Source organism: Sminthopsis crassicaudata, chromosome 1 (assembly GCF_048593235.1).
Source record: "Sminthopsis crassicaudata isolate SCR6 chromosome 1, ASM4859323v1, whole genome shotgun sequence".
NCBI classification, from domain to species: domain Eukaryota; kingdom Metazoa; phylum Chordata; class Mammalia; order Dasyuromorphia; family Dasyuridae; genus Sminthopsis; species Sminthopsis crassicaudata.
In genome coordinates this window covers 724370280-724388596 of record NC_133617.1, presented here as the reverse complement: position 1 = coordinate 724388596, position 18317 = coordinate 724370280, and the positions used below count along the sequence as shown (strand labels likewise).

The 18317-nt window shown below is 35.6% G+C and overlaps 1 protein-coding gene across 4 annotated transcripts in view; it reads right to left on the bottom strand.

The window, feature by feature from the left end:
- Positions 1 to 18317, bottom strand: part of MDFIC2 (MyoD family inhibitor domain containing 2) — a 153379-nt gene that overhangs the window by 61586 nt on the left and 73476 nt on the right. The window lies entirely within an intron of this gene.

The following is an 18317-nucleotide window of genomic DNA, read 5'->3' as shown; positions in this document are numbered from 1 at the left end:
TATTTCCTCATTTGTTTGTCAATGAAGCACTTAGAAATCATATATGACATAAAGAAACTCATCATTTGATTACAGTGTTGAATTACCATTTGCTTTGAAAGCCATTATTTCTTATCTTCCACTTCCTGTCCCTTTTATGGGAATTGTGTCGAATGAAATAGACCATGAGACATCTTATCAGTGGGCAAACTAGCAACCACAAGACCTGGATGGAGAAGACGTTAGTCCAATACAGTTTGTATATAAGAAACAGAGGAGTTTTAATGGCTTGTCAGATCAATAAGAGGAAAACATATGATGTGTAACACAGAAGAGCAAATGTGACTTTGGGCTATGTTTATGGAAATATTATTTCTAGAAGAAGAGAGTTGATAATGTTCCATTGCCCTGCCCTCATCAGATCCCATATGTACTAGAATTATGGATATCACAAGGAATATGGACAAGTTGGTGCTCAGAAAAGAATAGGACATGGTGATAGATAACAAGAAAATCTGATCAAGAATGGAGAGCTCAAGAAATGGAAGAAAACAGGGATGTTTAGGCTGGAGATAAAAATAAGTTTTTAAGAGGTAGTGATTTTCTGATATTTGAAGAGATGTCAGGATATCTGGCCCCAGACACTAGAACAAGGAACAATTGATGGAAATTCAAAAGAAATAAATTTGGGACTAAAACAAGCAAAGAAAGTTAGAAATATCAAAAAGTGAAAAGAGCTCCCTTGGAGATGAATAAGTTCCCTCACTCTGAATATCTTCAAGCAGAATCTGGATGACCAATTGCTGAAGATATAGTAGGTAGGGTTTGTGATGAGATAACCTCCCATGGGTTTCTTCCAGATTGAAGATTTTGTGATTCTGTAGTAATTTTTGTAAAACAAATAGTAATAACTGATATTTGCATAATGTATTGTGTTTTGCAAAGTGTTTTACACACAGTGCCAAACTGGGTTCTTATAATAACACAGCCAACATTCACTCTAAGTTCTATTCTAAAATTACAAACTTCATCTCTAGATGGACTTCTCTATAGTAAATGTGCATCACTAGTCAAAATGAGGGTACAGTGAGAGACAGCTAGGTGGTGCAGTGGAGAGATCACGGGACCTAAAGTCATTTTCCTGAATTCAGATCTGGCCTCAGACACTTATTATCTATGTGCCCCTGAACAATACTTCAGCACTCTTTGCCTCAGTTTATTCATCTGTAAAACGAGCTGGAGAAGGAAATGACAAATCAAAATCTTTGCCAAGATAACCCCCAAAATGGGTCACAAAGAATTGGACATGACTGAAACAACTGAACAATAAGAAGTCACTTTGGGAACTGGAAGAAAGTAGAATGGCTTGACATTAACTGGTCACCCTTGCTGAAATCTAGATGAAAATATGAATAAAATCAGGGCCAGATCAAGAACGTTTTTGCTAACTATTAGAGTAAGAAAGTTATGTGAGCTCTGAAGTTTAGGGAGATACAAGTGCATAGTTGAGCCAATCTAAAATCAAAGGAAAATACTGATGGCTAAAGCAGAACTGTAACTCTCAAAGGTCAAGTAAGGTAGCTGGACTGATTAATGGGGAACTACTATGTTGGGAAGACCTAACTTTATAATTATATGACCCTGGACATTTAATCTTTCTCAGCTTCAATTTCTTCATCTTTAAAATGGAATGAAAGTATATACCTCAAAAATTGTTATGTGGAACAAAAGAGATGATAGAGATAGTATAATATAATTATATTATATATTCTATAATACATAAGGGTATTATGTCATATCTTTATTATAAAATAATATTATATATACTATCATATATTATTTAATAAAGCTATTTTCAAAACTGGTACAGTTAAAACTATATAAATGTTAGCTATAACAATAATTGTTATTATTATTATTATTATTATTATTATTATTTTGACACTGAAAATAATCATGATGACATTGGCAATGATTAGTTGAGAATTACTCCTGGTAATGGATATACAAAAGAACAAGGCTCCTTTGTGGTAGTGTGTGTGCTTTTTGGGGGGTAAAATATGATTATCTCTTTATACCACCAGGGTTCTCAGTATTGTCCCTATTTCCTAGAGGTCTCCCTCCAGAGATAGTGTAGGGTAGATTCTGTGATGGGCTGCCTCCTCTCTCAGCAAACATCTAAACTCCGTTCAAATACAAGGGTACCAATCTTTAATCTCCATCTCTACTCCAACACACACATACACACAGATTCATGCACATACACACATGCATATGGACACTTTCTCACCCCCACATGCAAACACATTCAGCTGAATTTCCTCAGTTATAAGAATTATTAGTTGCAGATCTGAACTAAGGGATTTGAGTATTGAAATATTTTCCATACCAGAATAGACTTTCAAGGTGGATTTGCTTTTGTTTAAAGCTCAGGATTGTGGGACTCTTAGTGGTCTCAATAGTGAGTTGTTTTTAAAGTGAAAAAATCACCAGTTAGAATAAACCAACAAATTTTGATCCAAAATAAGGCCTCTAAGGATTTGTTAGCAGACATTGAACTGAACTGGATCTTTAGGGGGAATCCTTTAATTGACTTTTCTTATGTCCCCCTGAGAAGGGGGAGGCCGGTGTTAGCAATACTAAAAAACTTAACACCAGCAGTGACTTTGCTTTGATCCTTCCCTTCTGTGTTTGAAGGAGAAAAATAGCGGTCACCCCATTTGCTGTTCCCCCCTTTTGATCATGAGTAAACAGTGCGGTGCTGGCTTTGGGGTCAGAGGATTTGGTTCCAGAATTCATCTCTGATACGACCTACATAGCCTTGGGCAAGCTCTAACAGACCTGTGTTTACTTCTCATTTGCAAAATGACTTTTAAGAGTCTGTATGGCTATACATCAATACTCCTTTCATTTCCCCCCTCTGTGCCTTTCCATTGGCAGTCTCCTCTACCTGACATACATCAACTCCTTGCTTCCAAGTTCTTAAAACCCCTACTTGCCTTCATGATTCTGAGACCTTCCTTCCCTTCTCCTTTTTCCTTGACTTCACTTTGAGTATATTCTATATACACAATTTGTTTACCCTACCACTAGAACAACTAGATTGCTTTTACTTTTGTCTTTCTATCCATATTTAATACTTTTGTCTTTCTTGTAATGAGTCCAAATCTGTAAGTTCATTAACATAGGGAATTGCCAATGGGGAAAGCCCCTCTATACCAATGTAGATTACCCCCTTGCCCTTCAATTCAGAGTATTAGAGAGTTGCTTAGGGCATTGACAATCCACGTGACTTCCTTACAAACCACCTCTCCAGGATGTACTCTCAATCCACTAAGTCATCCAGTCTTTCCTTCAGCATAGGCTTAATAAATGTTCATTAAGCAAATGAACTACAGTAATATTATCTTTTTAACTATAAAGAAAAAACAATTTCTTAGGCAAGCATCACAATCATATATGTTCAGGTATTCTCTGAATTCTTGACTCTCATTTAAAAATGTGTTTCCTAGCCCTTCTTACTGTGAATATCCTTGACGATACAAACAGATGCACTGTTTGGCTTTTTTATTCTGAATCCAGACTGACTGAAAGAATAGCTCCAAGAAAGTGTTATTTTTTTCATTCCTCAAAGCTCAATTATGAGTACTTAATTTTTTTTTTTTTTTTTTTTTTTTTTTTACTTTGCACATTACCGACTGTCATAGCCTTACCAACCCGTTTTTTTTTTTTTTTTTTCTCTTCTTCTAATTTTTTCTGGCTAGAGATATAGCTATTTCTTTAGGATCTTCTTCTTTCAAAGTATCTGCTATAGAAATAAACACAGCAACAAGTTTAAAATACTCCAGACATGTTACAAGTTGAATTTCAGCATCTAAGACATTTATTAATTTCCTCAAAAATTCAGAAAAAATAAGATTAACAGTTTTGAGCTGGTAGGAAAATTTTGGATCCTCCATTCTTTTTCCTCTTTTTCAGAGATGAAGAAACTGTGACCCAGTGACATGGCCACCAAGAAGGCAGAGGCAAAACTGGAAGCCATGTCATCCAAAACCAAATTCAAATGACTTTCCATTGTACCAAGCTGCTTCTACGACTATGAAATTGCAAGTTTAGGATACTTGGTAAGCAACTTGAAGGTATTGAATGTTTCCAATAAAACTTGATTCATCCTTTGAAAAATGAGAACAGTTAATAGCTTACTAACTCACTCTTACCCTTTGCAGGTCAGGATATTCTTCATTTTTGTGCCTGTAATCTTTGTGCTCCTAACGAAGGTGCTGGCACAACATTTTTAGACATGGAATTAACGGTACTAATACTGAGGACTGCACTTACAGAGCTCAGTACATACAGAATTTAGCCAAGGAAATTAAATCATTTCCTAGGAGTTGCTGGCATTTCTGAGAGCTGCTGCTTTCCTTAGAAACAGTAGATAAGAAAGTCAGCTTGAGCCAAATCAGAGCCCAAGGAGCAGGTGTCTGTTTTGAAAACTAGTACACTGTTAGTGGAGCTGCAGATTGGTCCCCTTGTTATGGAAAAGACCTTGGAAATTATGCAAGAAAAGTCATCACACTATTTGTGTCCCCAAAGAATCCTAAGCCTGGACATACAGCAAAGGAGGTAAAAGATAGGAAAAAAAAATGAAAGATTTCCTTTATTGTCAAATATTCAAAGCATCATTTTTATAGTAGAAAAAGTGAAACATATGGAGTTTCCATTGATTGGAAAATGGCTGAACAAATCTTGGTATAAAAATGCAATTGAATGCTATGGTATGACAAGAAATTACAACCCTAAGCAATTTAGGGAATTATAGGAAGAACTGTATGAACTAATGCAGAGTGAAATAAGTAAAATCAGGAAAACAATATATGCAAGGATTATAATATTGTAAGCAAACCCAGTACTTTTTAAGTGCTGAATTTTGAGTAATTGTAACGAACTATCTTAATCCTAGAGATCACATTCCCCTTAATTACAGTAGAAAAGTGGAGACTATTAGTCTTACATGCTTAAGTCAGATTAAGTTCACTGTATCTGTTGGTCTTATGCAATTTTTTCTTTGTTAAAAGGAATAGCTCAATTGTAGGAATATATAGGGACTTGTGATTTCAAAAATAAAGGGAAAACCAAGATGAAGAATCTCCCTTTGCCAGTTCAGATCAGCACTTTTTTGACAAAGTTTAGAGAATCACCCAGAGCCTGGAGACATTAAGGAACATTGCCAGGGTCAAAAAGGTAATATGATTAAGGCATGATTTCAACTAAGGTCCTCACAGCTTGGAGGGCAGATCTTTCTCTTCTATATTAAGCTGATTCTGTATGAGGAAAAAATTATTATAGAAAAGCAAAGAAAATCAACAAAGCTCCCATGTATTTTTTAAAATCACACCTGATCCCTTGAAAGATTCATGATCAAAAATAATTTAAAGGCTATTGTTATTCAGTCTTGTCTGACTCTTCATCATCCCATTTGGGATTTTTTTGTGAAATGGTTTGCCATGTCCTTCTTCAACTCATTTTACAGATCAGGAAATCAAGCAAACAAAATCACAAAAGTGGCTAAGGTAAAATTTGACCTCAGGAAGATGAATCTTCCTAACTTCAAGCCCAGTATTCCATCCACTGTGCCTCCTAGCTGCCCTAATTTAAAAACTAATTATAAATATCAATAGAGATGTAAAACAGGAAGACTGATGCTCTCCAAAGGTTTTTGCCCTTTCATATAGATTCCAAAAGAGAAGAATTGCCTATAAATTTCTCCAATTGCTCCAATTTATAAATGGTTTTCTAAGGATTTCTTTAATCCCCAGAATATCTGAACACTCTAGATGAGATACCTAATTAAAGAGCTGTATCTAACTTTCTATATGGGTGGGGAAAGAGGTATGAGATGAAGAATGCCTACTGTTAAGATTATCTAGTTATCTTAAAGATAGCTCTGAGAGATGATCCTTCAGGTCAAGTATCATGGATAGACACTGCTAATAAACCCTGAACTGACTTAAAAAACTGATAGGAAGAACAAGAGTGTTACATTTAATTTAGTAAATTGTACAGTATTTTAATTCAATTTGATTTGATTTAACATGCATTTTAAAAGTGATTCAATGTTCTGCGTATTTGGATACAAAGATAAAACTGAAAAATAGCTTGTCCTCCAGGAGCTTACATTTAGCTATTGAAAAAAAAAATCTAAATAGGTACACATACCTATAAGTGTATACATATAGATAGGAAGGAATATCCCTACTGATCTGAAAAAAAAAAAAAAAAGAGTTGGACAGGTGATAATGTTGAATAATTAAAAATTCAAAGAAGTAAAAGTGAAGTAGGAGAACAGTCCAGACAAGATGGACTGCCTAAGTCTAGGAAGATGTAAAAGGGAATAATGAGAAGGGAATAACCATTTATGGAGTGCCTTCTATGTTCTGGACATTGTGCTAAACACTTAATATATTTATCTCTTTCAATCTTCCCAATAATCCTGCTACTATGTCCATTTTACAGTTGAAAAAATTAAAAGAAACAAGTCAAATGATTCACATATGGCTTTGTAGCTCATAAATGAAGCTGGGTTTGAAGTCAAAATTTTCCTGACTTCAAGTGCTGTATCTACTGGGTCACCTAACTTTCTAGAAGTAAGAGGCATGAAATGGAATGACATAGAGGATAGTTGGGCTAAAAAAACTGAGTTTATAGGGATTAATATACAATTTATCTAAAAAAAGTAGGTTAAAGCCAAAATGTCATTGCTGTTATTGTTTGTCTTTCATTCTGAAAGAAGACCATACCAGTAGAGGGGTAGATTTAATATGAAATAATAGAGTTTTTATTATGTCCAAGGGGAAATAAAGATCCATTGAAGCTTTTTTTTTTTTTTTCTTTTTTGGAGGATGGAGAGAAGAGAGGGAGAGACATGTCATCATCGAATGTATACCATTAAGAATATTAATTTGATAATCATATAGAGGATTTCTCCCTATAAACTTTTTTGATCCATTACTGTATATTTTTCTTTCTTACTCAATGAAAAAACAAACTACTAATTGAGTAGTAATTAAGTACTAATTTAACTAAAACTGGCTATTCAATCATTTGCAAATTAGATTCCTACTATATCACCCCACTGAAAATACTATCTCTAAAATTACCAATTACCCCTCTTTTAAATTAATTAAATTTTAAAATAATAGCTTTTTATTTTCAAAACGCAAAGATAGTTTTCAAACTATCTTGCAAAACCTTGTGTTCCAAATTTTTTCTCTCTCCCTTTCCCTCACCCCTTCCTCTAGACAGTAATCATCTCTTAATTGATTAATATGGTTGTCTTCTCTTGGTCTCAATACTTCTGAACTGATCTACTGAATTTGCTGCTGTTGACCACTCTCAGAGTCTCTTTTAATGGCTTATCATCCATATCATATCTTCTAAGTGTGAGTGTTCATTCTTCAAGGTTTTGTTCTAGGCTTTTGCACCCATTGTTCCCTATACTTGGGATACTCTTTCTCCTTATTTTCTCTTAAAATTCTCTCTCTTAAGGGACAGGTCAATTCCCTGAGAGCCTCCACAGCTGTGTATCATAACATCGGAAGGAGTTGCAAGGCAGCATTTGCTGACACAGGTGTTGCAGACTAGGAATGAAATAAATTAGAGGCAGAGGGAAGAGGAGAGAGGTCAGACAATGCAATAACATCTCAGTGAGAGAACAGCAACTGCCTCTCAGTCTCCTTGCATTATCCTTTCACAAGAGGAGATCCATTCTGGGTTGGATCTCCAGCTGTATTCCAATACTTCTTCTTCCTTGAAATCTCATCTCAGATGTCACTTTCTTCAGAAAGCTTTTCTTTGTCTCCATATCTGCTAGATCCTTAAAACTAGAGCCTTTTCCCTTTATTTTCCATGCACCTATCTATATACTAACATGCTTTTTAAAATTCAAAGTCTTTGAGAACAAGGTTAGGTTTTCCTATAAAAAAAAAAAAAAAGCTCAAGTGCTTTATATAGTGTTAATAAATGATTGTTTCAATCATTTATTGCTTTGTTGATAATTGAGAGAGGAGAGAAACTGGACAACCTATGTAAGTATCAGTATAAATAAGGAAGATATATAAAATATTTTGCTAAAAAATCTGATTAGAAAAAGAACCCTACTCTCATGAACTCCATCAAATGGCTATTTGATGTAAAGAATGTATCCACAAAGAATTTATACAATGGATACATGAAATGAGATAAATTGTGATGTGTATCATTAAAGGAAGCTTCAATGATAAGATGGATGAAATCACAGCTCCATGAGAGTCACAAAGCAGAAAAATAATATAAACCACTTAATAATCACAACTGGCTCTCAGTAGCAAGTCCATTGATAAAATCAGACCCAATATTCATGATTTCTGAATTTTTTTCCTCCTAGAATTTCTTCTAATATGCTGTTGGACCCACTGAGAAACTCATTTATCTCCAGGTGTTTGAGAACAAAGAAAAAAAAAAAAGAATCGGCAGGACAATATGACTATTCTCATCCACTTTCTTTCCTTGGTGGATAGCTGAATATTTTTTGTTATATAGTTATCATTTCAGGAGATCTGAATTGTCCCAAGATTTGATATAATTGGCACAAGAGTACAGGGAGACTTCACAGATAATAAGGATTTCCTCTTCCTTTTGAATTTTATAGATTATATGATAGTAAACACCAATGGCAAGCATATCAATGCCTTGAATAAAATTGATAATCAGTTGGCTATTAAATCAAATTCAATCTGATATTAAATCTTTTATTTTTCCCCTTTCAACTATAGGTACTATGCAGATGAACCTTAGAAAAGATATTTTAGTTTTAAGCTTTTTTCATATGGACCAGTTGATATAGATAAAATAGTGAGGGCCCTTGGAGAGGAGATAGTGAACTCTGGAAAGTAGGGAGTGAATCCCAGCCAGGAAATAACATGAAAATTCACCCACCAAAAGAGAGGGCCTACAGATTTAGGCATTTTTGGCAGCCTGGTGAAACATGGCAGACTCTCAAATATCCTTCTAGGCCAATATTAGTCACCTATTTTTATGAAGCCTTTTTCAAAATTCCCTCTTTCTTTAAGTACATTGAATTGGTAAGACTCAGCATAGGAAATTATTCTATGTAGTTAAAACATGAAATTATCTAGTGGAACAACATTATGTAGAGAACTCTCCTTGTTCTATACATACTGAATCTCAAAATGTGGTCATCTCATGGCTTTTTTCTGGTTGTTGGCTTTGGAAAAATGAGGTACAGTAAAGTACAGATGTGTTGACCAGATGTGTTGGGGAAGAGGGCTGCCTAGTAAGGTGATAAATGGAGCCTCTGACAGGAGGGAAGGGAAGAAGAGGTTTTGTTCCCCACCCCCACCCCCCCAATCTACATAGGCTCAGCTTAGATACTAGTTTTCAAAGACAGCAAGGTTGCAGAGAGGGATAATGGCTTCTGGGGCTTAGGTTGATCGGCTTGTTTCTGGGTTATTCTCTTGGCCAGGCAGCTAGTTCTAATTGTAAAATGGAAGAATCTTTTTTATCTTCCTCCTGCTTCTTAAGGCTAATCCCTTGCTAGACTGTATTGTTTCCCTGTGTCTTTTGTCTTGGGGAGAAAGGAGACAATCTCAGGCTCATGAACATCTTGTTAAGGTCTGTTGAGGCTTAGGGGGGTGTGACAAAATTTTCTTGCTGAGTCTTTTTATTCAGGGTTTTTTTTTTTTTTTTTTTTTTCAGCTGGTTTGTCTTGGAGATCTTTGAAATGTCTCCTAGTAAGAGATGATTTTCATTTCCCTTTGTTCCCTTCCAGATCTGGGCTGTATTCTGCTCCATGCTCTTTGGGGGTCTATTTCAGGCATGATGGGAGCTGGGTGCCTCATTTCCAGAGTAGTTGGGGAGGAGGGGAAAGAGCCTGTAGGGAGCTGTCCAGCCCAGGGCTGAGCACCTTAACTTGTGTTTCCCTTCCCCCAACTGCCTCCCCACCTCTTTTCCCCTCCCCTCCCAACACTCTGTTGCTTGAAATGGGCCCTTTCTGGGGCTTGCAGTTTGCAGAATTTTACAGGCACCCATCTAAGGAAAGGTTGAAAAGCATGACTGGGATGCTGCAGAAGCATTTCCATAAAAAGCCCTGAACTTCAGCAATAGAATGACAGCATGGAAAACTTTATGCTCTCCTGGAGAAAGAAGGGAAGGAATGGCATTCTCTCACTTCTGGAGAAAATGCCTCATCATGGTCTCTAGTCTTTATACTGGGTTCAAGAGCAGGTGAGGGTCAACTGCTAATGGCTTTTGCTCTCAATCTGCTCATTGGTTTATTCCCAGACCCATTCTCCCTTTCATTTCCCTGTCAGTGATTTGACTCCTTGAAGGATTCTAATTCTTCTCCCCAGACTTTTACGTACTCAATTAACAAATATTTATTAAACCCCTATTATGTGCCAGACAATAGGCTAGGCTCTGAAGACATTAAAAAAAAAAAAAAAGAAGACAGGCTCTGTGCTCAAGGAATTTATGCTCTAATTGAGACAAGAGAATATATAAATGACAATAATTATTATAATGGCTAACATTTACATAGTACCAACTGTGTGCCATGCTCTATGCTTTACAAATATTGTCTCATTTGATCTTTGAAACAACCCTTGAAGTAGGTACTAGTATTATTATTATTATTTTTGCTGAGGCAATTGGGGCTAAGGGACTTGCGCAGGGTCACACAGCTAGGAAGTGTTAAGTGTCTGAGTCCACATTTGCACTCAGATCCTCCTGCTCCATCCACTGAACCACCTAGCTGCTCCAGTAGGTGCTATTATTAACTCTACACAAAAGGAAACTAAGGTAATTAGGGGATAGCTAATTTTCCTGGGCTCCTAAAGCTAAGTATCTGAACCTGGATTTGTATTCTAATCTTCTTGACTCTGTCCACTGTGCAATCTTCTTGTGATTTATTTTTTTCAGTTGTATCTGATTCTCTGTGACCCCGTTTGATGTTTTCCTGGCACAGATATTGGAATGGTTGAGGCATATAGGGGTTAACTGATTTTCCCAGGGTCAAATAGCTAATAAGTATCTGAAGCTGGATTTGTATTCAAGTGGAGTTTTAAAGGTCCTCTAATCCTGCTCCTGTCTTTTTGTTAAAACAAAAACAACAACAACAAAAACAAAACTGAAGGGGGTGGTTCCATGAACTTATGAGTATTTAATTGCCAATTTACTTAAAAGGTCTTGGATTTGGTTACTGTAATGTAAACTGGGATCCTGGGCAAGTCTCCTACATTGTCAATGCTTTAGGCAACTCTCTCCCATCACTTTCCCCAAGCTAGAAGATATTTTTGAGGTCATTGATTCCAATCTCCTTATTACATGAGGAAACCAAGCAAAGGTGATTTGGACCAAATAGTAAGTATCCAAGTTCAGACTGGAACCCAGAATTTCTCTATTCCATATTCTCCATTCAATAGAGTGGTGGGCTTAGATTCAGGAAAACCTGGGTTTGAATCCTATATTCAACACATTAACAATTATGGGGCTGAGTCCTCATTTTCTGAGAGTTTTTTTCTGAGCACTTCTCTGAGACTCAGTTTCTTTATTTATAAAATGGGAACAACAATAGCACCTATTTACTTAAGTAGCATGATTTTTACATTATAATTTGGGAAAATAGTCAGAATTTATAGTCCCACAGAGGGTGGTTTTGAAGTCGCAAAGAGATCATGTGTATAAAATGCTTTGTAAATACATGCCTATGTGTGTGGGTTTTCACTAGAATTTGGAAATGAACTTTTTGGTGATCCACACAAGACCCAATGTGTTCCAGAAAGAATGTCTACTTTCATGGGGGCTGGAGGAACCTCACTCTTAGATCATTGACGTTTGGACTTTTACTATTTAACTCTTTGCTTTTAGTCTTTTGACCACTTCTTTGACTAAATTGACAAGGATTTTTCTTAATGGGAATCATATAAGACCATCAAAGGGGGCATTTATTTGCAATTGAAATCTCAATTAAGATAACACATACCCTAATACTGTAATCAAATGCATCTGATGGATGATATAAAGGTTTTTTTTTTTTTTTTAATGCTGTGAAAGCTACAGAAGCATGCTAACAAATCAATTTGATCAATATATGGGATGTAAAAAAGGGAGAAGACAAGATTGACTGATGAATAAGGAGAAGCTGACACCAATAGGTTGGCAGCCAGTTACAAGTCTCTTTAGGGCAAATGCAATTAACTTAGAATAATAGACTCAAATTTGATGGTTAGAAATGCACTTTTATTAAAAATCACTGGCTGAATCATTATGCACTCTTATGAATAAAATGGTACTGATATTCTATGCATGTGTGTGCTCGCATATATAAACAGACATAGATGTACCCATATGTCTATCTATATCTACATACATATACATGCACCCATGTTTCATCTTCCTATGTACTGAGCACACTGACTCAGAAGGTAAAAGTGGATGTCAGAATAAGATTCTTTTAAAGGGAAATTCATTCACAAATGATCTGTGGAACTATAAATTCTGAATATTCTCCCAAATTACAAATATAAAAATCATGCTACTTATCAGGTACTATTAGACATAAAGTCAGTGAGCCCTGGTCCCAGAACTGCTGGTCCTTTTGGGATTTGAAATTGCAATCAGGGATTTACAGATTTCATTTTGAAGAGGAGAAGTCATTACTAGAAACCTAAGCTCATTTCCTCTCCTTTAATAGCTCTTTTAAATCATTCATTTAGAAAATACATTAACTATTTAGTGTACTTGCAATACATTTCTCTGAGCATCAAGACAGCATGTTTTTTTATAATCCCTTTTAAAATTATTTCAAAAAAGCAGGTTAAAATTAGAAGATAGATGCCTAGAAATTTTTCTTGATATTGCACTGCGCTGTGGGCAGATTTTGTTTCTTCCTTTTGTTATTTAAAACAAACAAAAAAATACATATACATATATATGTGTATATATCTATATATATACAAATAAATATATGTGTGCATATATGTGCACACATACATATATGTGCACACATATATTTATTTGTGTGTATGTATGTTATAATGCATTTTTTGTACTTAATTTATTAACATTGGCCAATAAATGCTTTAAAATACACCTGAAATCTCAGTTTTAGATAATCTGCAAATTAATCTGACTTGAATAGGAAACAAAAATAGAAAAAGTCAAAATGGTCTTTGACTAAATAAGGTAGAGAAATATCAATTTAATATAATGTTCTTTAAAATCTATTAATAAATGAAATAAAAAATGATTGATACCTTGGGACCTAGGATATGTGAAATTGCCTTTAATTTAGATGACAATTAGTGAGAGACAGTAATATGATGGAAAGTGTGCTGATCTGAGTTCAAATCCCAGCTTTGTTACTTTTTATTTATGAGCTCATTAGGAAGTCACTTAACCTTGAGCTCATTATCTGTAAAATGAGTGTTTTGGACTAGTTGGAATTTAAGTTCCCTTCCAATTTTAAATCTATGATAGTTATCAGTGTGTGCTGCAAGAGGACTGACCTGGCTATCATCAACTACAAGCTAGACTGTGTGAGCTTGAACAAGTCATTTTATTCTGAGTCTGTTTGTTCATCTGTAAGATGAAAGGCTCAGTATTATTTCTAAGTTCCTTTGAGCAGTTAAATGAAATAATAAATAGAATGATGAACTAGGAATCCATAAGATCTGAGTTGGAATACTGCCATGGAAACTTAGTAGCTGTGTGACCCTAGCCAAATCCCTTAATCTCTATTTGCCTCAGTTTCCTTATCTGGAGAATGAAAGGCTTTGCCTATTCAATTCATTCTAGTTTTAAATCTATAATAGTATAAATGTGAATCTGGAGGTGATAAAGGAGAAAATAAGAGGTATCAAAATAGCAACTTTGCTATTTCCCTGGAAAATTTTGAAGATAGTATTTTGTATAACACTTTGAAACCTGCTTCACAACTGGGAAATCCAATAAGCAAGGTGAATTTTCAATTTTCACAGACACTATTTGCCTCTTATGTTTTTATTACAACATGTCCACATGCCTGGCCCAGTATATGGCTCTGTAATGTAAAGCTGGAAATATTTTTGTTCATGTTTCAGATTTAAGGTATTTCTAACATATGCTTAAATTATCTTTAGTTATTGGCTTAACTTTGTAGATAATTTTAAATGCAGAAAGAAAAAAAGTTCTTCAGGATATGAGTCACAGAATGTCAAATGTGTAGGCGACTTTAGAAATGATCCAGCCCATTCCTTCCCTTTTGCAGAATGGGACATGGGGTGGGGCTGGGCAGGGGGAAGTGACTGGTCTGAATTTGCAAAGCTAGCTAGTGGCAGACCTGGGATGAAAGTCTGCATCTCTGGACTGCCAGCCCTAGCTCTCTCCTCCATACCAGTTTCCTTGTAATTGCTCCAAATTGTCATTCTTCACAGGAACAACACAAGGGCTGGCAATTCAAAATCTGTCTGTCACACTTCAATGGATTTTGAATGTCTTCTGGTGGCATTAAAATAGGCTTATTCCCCTAAAAGAGCTGCCATTACAAATTCAGGAAAACGGAAGTCATTCATTCATTCATTCATACATTCATTCAATAAGCATTTATTAAGTGCCTGCTATTTGCCAGACATTTTGCTGGGGGTACACTGAAAAAAACAAAAACAAAAACAAAATTCACTTTGTTTATTGGATTTCCCAGGTGTGAAGCAGGTTTCAAAGTGTTATACAAAATACAAAATATATATATACATATGTGTGTGTGTATGTGTGTGTATATATATGTGTATGTGTGTGTATATATATGTATGTATGTATGTATATATGCATATAACAGGATAGTCCCTGTCCTCAAAGGGCTTACTTTCTATAGAGCAGAAATAGCCTCCAGAGAAGTCAATATACAGCATATATAAATAAGAATGGGGAATGGGAGCAAGCAGGGGAATGAATATCATCTTGTAGGAGGCAGTCCCTGAGTTAAGCCTTGAGGGATTTTATGTAGAGATTCTATATAATCTCAGTGAGGAAGAACTTACTTTCTAGAGTTGGCAAAAGAGCAGAGGCAGGAGATATAATGTGTATCCAGAGCATTCCCCAATTTTAGTATAGCTTTAAGCTTTAATAGGACTATTAAATTGCACTAAGATTTGGGAGACACCCTGTATTAGGGAGAACAAGGGACACAAGCAGGATTTTAAGCATGATAGAGAATGACAAAAAGGGACTAATGCACTATTAGGAGAGATGGGGTGGAGCCAGGTTGTGAAGGCTTTAAATGTCAAAAAGAGGAATCTATGTTATTGTTATTATTCAGGCATTTCAATTGTGGTCAACTTTTCGCGACTCCATTTGGGGGTTTTCTTGACAAAAAGACTGGAGGGATCAGCCAATTCCTTCTCCAAGAAAAATCTGTATTTTAGGCTTAAGGCAATGGGAAGTCACACAGAGAAACCTAAAACAGAGAAAACATCAGCCATATTCTTAAAAACTAAAACCCCAATATTTTCTAAATGTTCCCAGAATTTGTGATTATCTTTGGCATTGAATGAAAATGTCCATGCTTTTGAGGATTGTTCTTATTACTTTTAATAATACTTTCTCAAGTGTCCATAGTGGTGTTGTACCTGTTGTGAAAGCTCAGAACTAATCCATGAAAGAAATCTAGGTATTTTAAATTAGCACTGCAGGATTTGAAATGTTTTGTCTTACCAGTCATCCCTTCTGATTGTCACTTTTGGAGAACCAGTGTTAAATGACTTGCTTAGAGTCACACAATTAATATTTGAGATTGGATTAGAACTCAGGTTCCCCTGACTGCAGAGATGATGTTCTTCTATTCATTGTGCTATCTAGTTGTTTCCAGTCAGTCATTCATTAATTTCAAGTGCTTAATATGGAAGGTTATTCTAGGAGGGATGGAATTTTAAAGATACAAGATAAATATTTTCAATAAGGAAGAAAAAAGCAATGCATATTATCTGAAGAGATTGATGTGGATATATAGGGAGCTCATCAACCAATTTAGATCTAAGAAGGATCTATCTTCAGGAAATGGAAGTTTAAGTTCCAGAGGATGTGTGCTGAAGCTCTGGGTAAGCTGAGGCTGATGAAGAAATTTAAGGGCAATTAAAAAAACTTGATTAGCTATTTGGCAAAAAGAAGAAAATCAAAGAAAGTATAGGGCTACTTGTGGCATGACAATAATTGTCAAAGAAAAAAGATAGCACAGTGGTCTAATTCATAAATTGCTTCTGTTTTTTATGCTGAGGAAGTGATCTTTGTATAAAAAAAGACAGAAATGGATAAGAGGGATCTTTATAAATGGAGAGAGAAAGAGAGAGACAAAGACAGAAAAGAGACAGAGGGAAAGAGACAGATACACACAGAGGATAAGACAGAGGGAGAGAGAGAGATAAGACAGACAGATAGACACAGACACAGAGAGATAGAAAAGAGATACAAACAGAGAGAGAGAGAGGAAGAAAAAGAGAGAGAGAGACAAAAAGAGAGACAGACAGTGAGACAGAGAGGGAGACTAGAGCTTGAAATCTGAGAGCCAGTGAGCTTTGCTTCAATTCTTGGCGAAATTCTATGTCATTAAAACTCCAACCAGTAAATAGCGAGAAAATGAAGTGGCCAAGTTATTAATAAACATTTATTAATTGTGTGTCGGGCGCTGTATTAAGTACAGAGGATACGAAGAAAAGCAGAAAAACCTTATATATTACTAGGGGAGGCAATGTGGAAATGACTGGAGACATACAATCAACCAGAATGGGTCTTGCCAAACTAACCTTATTTCCTTTCTGACAGGGTTATTAAGCAGATAGATTAGGATAAAACTGTAGACATAGTGCACCTGAATTTTACAAGACATTTAATAAAGTATAAGTTAGCTGATGGCACAATTTAATGGATTTTGAATTACATGACTACTTTTGGTATCAAAGAACAATGTTTAGTTGTTCAATATCAGTTTGGAAGGCGCACAAGGGTGTGTACTTGACTTTTTGCTGTTCAGCATCTTTATCAATGACTTAGATAACAGTATAAATGACAAGTTTATTAAATTTGCAGATGACCTAAATCTGGAACGGATACCTAGCTCCCAGGAAGGCGATAGTTACAGATTCAAGAAAGATCTTGATAGATAGGACATTGAGCTGAATCAAATATAGATGAAATGAAGTAGAGATAAATGACCAATTTTACACTTGCATTAGATAAAGAAGATCATGAGAGGCATACTAAGATCATAGTTTATATTAAAAAGCTTGAAGATTTTCAGTTGATTATAAGGTCATTATGAATCAAAGAGATGATATAATATCACCTTCCCACCCCAAAAGTAAAGTTATCTAAGGCTACAATAAAACAAGACAGAATTTCCAGGAATAAGAAGGTACTCTGCCCTGAACAAACCACAACTGGAGTATTTTGTTCAGTTCTGAGTGACACAATTTAGCAAGGAAACTGCTAAGTTGGAGAATATGCAGAGGAGGGCAACCATAATGATGAAGAAATTGAGACCTATTTTTTTATGCCAAGGAAGTGATCTTTGTATAAGAAAGGACAGAGAATAAATGGATAAGAGGGGTCTATATAAATGGAGAGAGACAGAGACAGAGAGAGAGAGACAGACAGACAAGCAACTTTCTTGAAAAAACTAAGGATGGGGCAGCTAGGTGAAATAGTGGTTAGAGCACCAGTCCTGAAATCAGGAGGATCTGAGTTCAAATCTGACCTTAGACACTTAACACTTCTTAGCTGGGTGATCCTGGGCAAGTCACTTAACCCCCATTGCCTCAGCAAAAAAAAAAAAAAAAAAAAAAATTTAAGCATATTCAACAGGGAGAAGTGAAAACTCAGAAGTAATGTGGTAATTCTCTCTAAATATCTGATGTAGGAAAAGGATTGCATTTGATCTGTTTGACTCTGCAGGGCAAAAAGAGTTACAGTGGGGAGAAGTTGCAATTTAGTCCTGATGTCACGATGCCTTCCTCAGATTAAAAGCTTGTCCAATATTGGAATAAGCCCCCCACGGAAGTTGTTTAATTCCTCTTTGTTGGCGACTATTAGGTAGAAATTGGATCCTTCTCAGATATATATAATGGATATATGCTTTTTAAGCTATGCCTTGGATTATGTGGTCACTGAGGTAATTTTTGACTTTGAAATTCTATTATTCTGCAATTCTATATTAGGATGAATAATAACAATGGCTTCCATGTCTATAGGTCTTAGCAAAGTGCTTCTTATATATTAGATTAAAATCTTATAAAAATGCCGTAAGGTAGACACTA